A 7758-nucleotide genomic window follows, 5' to 3' on the forward strand; every position below is an offset into this window, starting at 1 on the left:
AAGAGTTCATGCTTTTGAGTTGTAGTGTTGGAAAAGAATGCTAAGAGTACCATGGACTGCTAAAAGGACTAACAGATCCGTCCTGGAAGAAGTGCAGCCAGAATGCTCCTTGGAAGCAAGAATGGCCAGACTTCATCTCACCTACTTTGTTCATGTTGTCAGAAGTAACCATTAACTGGAGAAGGATATCATGCTTGGTAAAGTGGAAGGTCAATGAAGAAAGGGAAGGCCCTCAGTGAGATGGATTGACACAGTGGCTGCAATGATGGGCTCAGGTATAGCAAGGATTGTGAGGCTGGCACAGGATTGGGCAGTGTTTCATTCTGCTGTGCATAGGGTTGCTATGAGTTGGAGATGATGTGATGGCACCTAACAACAACAACAAGTTTAACATTTAAATCTTTGATCCATCTGGAATTAGTTTTTGTGTATGGTGTGAAGTATGGATCTTGTTTCATTTTTCTGGAAATTGATATCTGGTTTTACCAGCACCATTTGTTAAAGAAATTATCTTTTCCTTCATTTAATGAATTTCAGCCCTTTATCAAAGATCAGCTGACCATACAGGTGGATGGATCTATTTCTGGGTTCTCAATGCAGTTCCACAGGTCTATGTGTCTGTCATTGTACTAATATCAGGCTGTTTTGACTACTGTGGCTGTATAGTAGATTTTGAGATCTGGGAGTGAGACTGCCTACTTTGTTCTTCTTCTTCAGTAGTGCTTTGCTTATCCAAGGTCTCTTTGACCATTTTTTAATTGGAGTGTTTGTATTTCTGTTGTTGAGGTATTGAAGTTTTCTATAAATTTTAGAGATTAAACCCTTGTCAGATATGTCATTGCCAAATTTTTTTCCCCAGACATTAGATTGTCTTTTCACTCTATTGGCAAAGTTTTCTGATAAACAAAAGTACTTAATTTTTAGGAGGTCTCAGTTACCTAATTTATCTTCTGCTATTTGTGCATTATTACATTTGAAAGTCTATTTAAGCCATAAATTAGGGTCCCTAACTTTGTCCTTAGGTTTTTTTTCATGAAATTTACAGTTTTAGGTTTAATATTTAGATCTTTGATCCACTTTGAGTTAGCTTTTGTGTACGATGAGTGGTATGGATCTTGTTTCATGTTTCTGCAGATGGATATATAGTTTTGTCAGCACTATTTTTTAAGGAAACTATCTCTTCTTCATTTAGTCGACTTTGGCCTTTTGTCAAAGATCAGCTGCCCATAGTTGTGTGGATTTATTTCTGGATTCTCAATTCTGTTCCATTGGTCTATGTGTCTGTCATTGTACCAATACCAGGCTCTTTTGACTACTGCAGCTGGCTCTCAGATTGGGAAGTGTGAAGCTTCCTACTTTATTCTTCTTATTCAGTAATGCTTTAGCTATATGGGGCCACTTTGTTTTCCATATAAAGTTGGAGATTAGTTTTTTCCACTTCATTAAAGAATGATGATGGGGTCTGGATCAGTATTGCATTATATCTGTAGATCACTTAGAGTAGGTAGTATTAACATTTTCACATTGTTAAGTCTTCCTATCTATGAGTATGGTATTTTTTTCCATTTATGTAGGTGTCTTGGTTTCTTGCAGTAATGTTTTATAGTTTATTGTGTGTGTCTTTTGATTCTGACACATAGCAACCACTCCTTGGGCTTCTGAGGAAGTATCTCTATGGAAGTGGATTGCCCAGTCTTCCTTCCAAGGAGTGGCTGATAGGTTTGAAGTTCCAGCCTTTTGGTTAGCAATCAAATGCCTTAGGCACTATGCCACCAGAGCTCCCTATATGTTCCTAGTTAGATTTATTCCTAAGTACTTTTTCCTTTTTGTGGTTATTGTAAATGGTCTTGTTTTCCTGGCTTCCTCTTCAGAGTTCTTTTTCTTAGTATAGAGGAATTCAGCTGATTTTTGCATGTTGATCTTGTACCCTGCCACTTTGCTGAACCCTTCTATTAGTTCCAGTTACTTTCTTGTGAAGTCTCTCTGTGGTGTTTTCTATCTATAGGTTCATGTCAGCTGTGAACAGGGATATTTGTATTTCTTTCTTACTAATTTGGATATCTTTTATTACCTTATTCAATCTATATCCTGAGCAAATAATCTGAGAAGCTGAACTATATGAAGAAAAATGTGGAATCAGGATTAGAGGAAGAATTTCTTCCTTGACTTATTACTATCCTAAAAGAAGTGCAGCCAGACTTATTACTTTCTTGACTTATTACTCTAGCTAGGACTTCCAGTACTTCTAGTACAATATCAAATAGGAGTTGTGATAAAGGAGACTTGTTTGGTGCCTGCTTTCTAGGGGACTGTTTTTAGTCTTTCTCCATTGAAAATAATATTGGCTGTTGGTTTTGCATTGTTAGGTGCCATTGAGTCATTTCCGACTCATAGTAACCCTGTGCACAGTGGACTAAAACACCGCCCGATCCCGCACCAGCTCCATGATCCTTGCTATACTTGAGCCCATCATCGCAGCCACCATCTCCATCCATCTCATTGAAGGCCTTCCCCTCTTTCATTGACCCTCTACCTTACCAAGCATGACATCCGTCTCCAGGGAATGGTCCCTTCTGACAACATGACCAAAGTAGGTGAGACGAAGTCTGGCCATTCTTGCTTCCAAGGAGCATTTCGGGTGCACTTCCTCCAGGACAGATCTGTTAGTTCTTTCAGCAGTCCATGGTACTTTCAGCATTCTTCACCAGCACCACAACTCAAAATTATCAACTCTTCTTTGGTCTTCCTTATTCATTGTCCAGCTCTCACATGCATACGAAGCGATTGGAAATATCATGGCTTGTGTCAGGCACACCTTAGTCCTCAAGGAGATATCCTTGCTCCTCAGCACTTGAAACAGTTCCTTTGCGGTTGACCTTCCCAATGCTACACGTCCTCTAATGTCCTGACTGCTGCTTCCATTGGCATCGATTGTAGAACCAAGCAACGTGAATTCTTTGACAACCTCAATCTTCTCTCCATTTATTGTGATGCTACCCATTGGTCCAGTTGTGAGTATTTTTGTTTTCTTTATATTGAGATGTAATCCATACTGCAAACTGTATTCTTCAACCTTCATCAGTAAGCGCCTCAAGTCATCCTCACTTTCATCCTCACAAGCAAAGTTGTATCATCTGCATATCTCAGGTTGTTAATGATTCTTCCTCCAATTCTGATGCTACGTTTTTCTTCATATAGCCTAGCTTCTCAGATTATTTGCTCAGCATATAGATTGAATAAGTATGGAGGAAGGATACAACCCTGACACACTCCCTTCTTGATTTTAAATCATGCAGTGTCCCCTTGTTCTGTTTGAACAACAGCCTCCTGGTCAATGTAAAGGTTCCTCATGAGTGCAATCAAGTGTTTGGGAATTCCCATTCTTGTCAATGTTATCCATAATTTGCCATGATGCACACAATCAAATGGCTTTGCATAGTCAATAAAACACAAGTAAACATCTTTCTGGTATTCTTTGCTTTCAGCCAAGATCCATCTGACAGCAGCTATGATTCCACATCCTCTTCTGAATCCAGCTTGCATTTCTGGAAGTTCTCTGTCAATATACTGCTGCAACCATTTTTGAATTATCTTCAGTAAGATCCTACTTGCTTGTGAAATTAATGATATTGTTCTATAATTTCCACAGTCTGTGGTATCACCTTTCTTTGGAATGGGTACAAATATGGAACTCTTCCAGTCATTTGGCCAGGTAGCTGTCTTCTAAATCTCTTGGTATAATCGAGTGAGTGCCTCCAGTGGGGCATCCATTTGTTGAAATATCTCAATGGGTATTCTGTCAATTCCTGGAGCTTTGTTCTTTGCCAATTCCTTCACTGCAACTTTGACTTCCTCCTTCAATACCATTGGTTCCAGATCATATACCACTTCCTGAATGGATGAAGATCAACCAATTCTTTTTGATACACTGACTCTGTGTATTCCTTCTATCTCCTTTTGATGTTTTCTGCATCATTCAATATTTTTCCCATAGAATCTTTCAATATTTCAACTCGAGGCTTAAATCTTTTCCTCAATTCTTTCTGCTTGAGAAATGTGGGCATGTTCTTCCCTTTTGGTTTTCTAACTCCAGGTCTTTGCACATTTCATTATAGTAATTGGCTTTGTCTTCTCGAACTCCTCTTTGAAATCTTCTGTTCACCTCTTTGGTCTTGTCATTTCTTCCATTTGCTTTAGCTATTCTCCACTCAAGAGCAAGTTTCAGAGTCTCTTCTGTCATCCATTTTGGTCTTCTTTTCTCATCTTTTTAGTGACCTCTTGCTTTCTTTATGGATGATGTCCTTGATGTCATCCCACAATTCCTCTAGTTTTAGGTCATTGGTGTTCAATGCATCAAATCTATTCTTTAGATGGTCTCTAAATTCAGGATATTTAAGATCATACTTTGGCTCTTGTGAACTTGTTTTAATTGTCTTCAACTTCAAGTTGAACTTGCATATGAGCAGTTGATGGTCTGCTGCACAATCAGCTCCTCGCCTGGCTTTGGCTGAAGATATTGAGCTTTTCCATCGCCTCTTGCCACAGATGTAGTCAATCGGATTCCTGGGTGTTCCATCTAGTGAAGTCCATGTGTACAGCTGCCGTTTGTGTTGTTGGAAAAAGGTATTTGCAATGAATAAGTCCTTCATTTTGCAAAATTCTACCATGTAATTTCCAACATTATTTCTGTCACCAAGGCCAAAACCAATTTGGCCTTGGTTTTGCATATGTGCACTTAATTAGGTTGAAGGATTTTCCTTCCATTCCTATTTTGCTGAAAGTTTTTATCAGGAATGGCTGTAGGACTTTATCAAATGCATTTTCTGTATTGATTGAGATGACCATGTGATTCTTTTCCTTTCCCTTATTTATGTGGTGAATTATGTTGATTAATTTTCTAATGTTGACCCATCCTTGCATCCCTGGTATGAATCCCTCTTAATCAGAATGTATTGTTATTTATTTATGTGCTGTTGAATTATGTTGACAAGAATTTTATTGACAATTTTTGCATCTATATTCATGAGGGATATTGATCTGTCATTTTCTTTTTTAGTAACATCTTTGCCTGGCTTTAGTATCAGGGTGACACTGGTTTTATAGACTGTATTAGGGAATATTCCTTCCTTTTCTACATTCTAGAAGAAATGTGTAGAATGAATGTCAACTCCTCTCTAAATGTTTGGGAGAATTCTTTAGTGAAGTTGTCTGGGCTGGGGCTTTATTTTTATTGGGAGTCTTTTTTTTTTTTTTTAATGACTTCAATTTCTTCTTTTGTTATGGGTCTGTTCAAGTTTTCTGCTTTAGTTTGTTTTAGTTTAGGTAACTAGTGCATTTGTAGATATTTGTCTATTTCATCTAGGTTTTCAAATTTGTTGGAGAATAATTTTTCATAATAATCTGCTATGATACTCTTTATCTCATTTGGTTCTGCTGTAATGTCACCCATTTCATTTCTTATTTTTATTACTTGTATCTTCTTATTTCTTTCCTTTGTCTATTTGGCCAGTGGTTTGTTGATTTGATTGATCTTCTCAAAGAAACAACTTCTAGCCTAGTGGATTTTTTTTCTATTGTTTTCTGTTACATTTATTTATGCTGTGATCTTTTTGAAGCCCTTTTCTATGGCTGCTGTGGGCTTCTTTTGCTGCTCCTTTTTTACTTGTTCATGTTATAAATATAAGCTATTGACTTTGGACCTTTTTTCTTATTATTTATTTGTTTGTTCATTTATTTATAGCACCCATCTATCCACCCGTATACCCATGTTTGCCTTCACTGACAATGCAGTACTATATGTGCAAAAGGGATCATCTTTGTTGTCTGCACCTCCCATGTACCTCTCTATGTCTTCCTCTTCCTCAGTGCCACCATGTTGATTACTCACATTTGGTACATTGCCCTTATCTTCACCCAAATCAATACTTCTCTCTACCTATCTAACAGTGTTCTCTCCCCTCTCCTCCTACCCCTGATAACCAACAAAGAAAATTTCCTTCCATATAGAAACCTTTCCTTTACTTTTTACAGTAATGGACTAATAGAATATTTGTCCTTCTGTGATTGACTTATTTCACTCAGCATAATGTCCTCCAAGTTCATCCATAGTATGTGGTGTTTTGCAGATTCTACATTATTCTTTACAGTTGCATATCATTCCATTGTGTGTATGTACCATAGGTTGGTTACCCATTCCTCAGTTGATGGACACCTAGGTTGTTTCCATCTTACAGCTATTGCAAATAGTGCTGCAATGATCATGGAAGTGCATATATCTGTTCTTGTCATGGTTCTCACTTCTTTAGAATATATACCTAGTAATGGAATGGTTGGGTCAAATGATATTTCTAATTCCAACTTTTTAAGGAATCACCATACTGCATTCCACAGGGGTTGTATCATTTTGCAGTGCCAGCAGCAATGTATGAGAGTCCCAATCTGTCCTCACCCTTGCCAGCATTTGTTATTTTCTGTCTTGTTGAACTTTGCTAGTAGTGCTGGAGCAAGATGGTACCTCATTGTTTTGATTTGCGTCTCTCTAATAGCTAATGATTATGAGCATTTCTTCATATGTTTGTTGGCCACATGAATATCCTCTTGTTGAAGTGTCTGCTCATGTCTTCTGCCCATTTTTTAATTGGATCGTTTGCCTTTTGTTATTGAGGTGTTGGAGTTTTCTATAAATTCTAGAGATAAGTCCCTTGTCAGATATGTCATTGCCAACTATTTTATCCCAATCTGGAGATTCTCTTTTGACTCTCTTTAAGAAGTCTTTGGAAGCACATAAAATTTTAATTTTTAGAAGGTCCCATTCATCTAGTTTCTCTTCTTCTATTTGTGCATTTTGAGTTATGCTTGATAGTCTATTTATGCTATATATTAGGGCCCCTAAATTTGCCCCTAGTTTTTTCTTGAAGAACTTTATAGTTTTAGGTTTCACATTTAAGTCTTTGATCCATCAGGAGTTAGTTTTTGTGTATGCTGTGAGGTACAGATTTTCTTTCATTTTATTGCAAATAGATATCCAGTTTTGCCAGCACCATTTATTAAACAAACATTCTCTCTTCCCCATTTAATGGATTTCAGTCCTTTGTCAAAGACCAGCTGACCATAGGTTGATGGATCTATTTCTGGGTTCTCAATTCTATTCCATTGGTCTATGTGTCTGTCATTTTACCAATACCAGGCAGTTTTGACTACTGTAGCTGTATGGTAGGTTTTGAGATCTGGCAGTGTGAGACCTCCTACTTTGTTCTTCTTCAATAGTGCTTTGCTTATCTGAGCTCTCTTTCCTTTCCATATAAAGTTGATGATTGGTTTTTCCATATCCTTAAAGAATATTGATGGGATCTGGATTGGGATTGCATTGAATATATAGATTGCTTTGAGTAGAATTGACATTTTCACATTGTTCAGTCTTCCTATCAATGAGCATGGTACGTTCTTCCATTTATGTAGATCTCTTATGGTTGCTTGAAGTAGTCTTTTATAGTTTTCTTTGTACAGATCTTTTCTGTCCCTGGTAAGATTTATTCCCAAGTATTTTATTATTTTGGTAGCTATTATAAATGGTATTGATTTCCTTATTTCTTTTTCAGCAATCTCTTTGCTGGTATGGAGGAATCCAACTGATTTTTGGATGTTGATCTTGTATCCTGCTATGATACTGAATCTCTCAATTAGTTCCAGTAGATTTTTAACTGAGCCTCTTGGGTTTTCTAGGTATAGGATCATATCATCAGCAAATAGGGATAGTTT

This window comes from Orycteropus afer, unplaced genomic scaffold (assembly GCF_000298275.1).
Source record: "Orycteropus afer afer isolate SDZICR_OR568_19922 unplaced genomic scaffold, OryAfe1.0 scaffold00175, whole genome shotgun sequence".
Classification (NCBI taxonomy): domain Eukaryota; kingdom Metazoa; phylum Chordata; class Mammalia; order Tubulidentata; family Orycteropodidae; genus Orycteropus; species Orycteropus afer.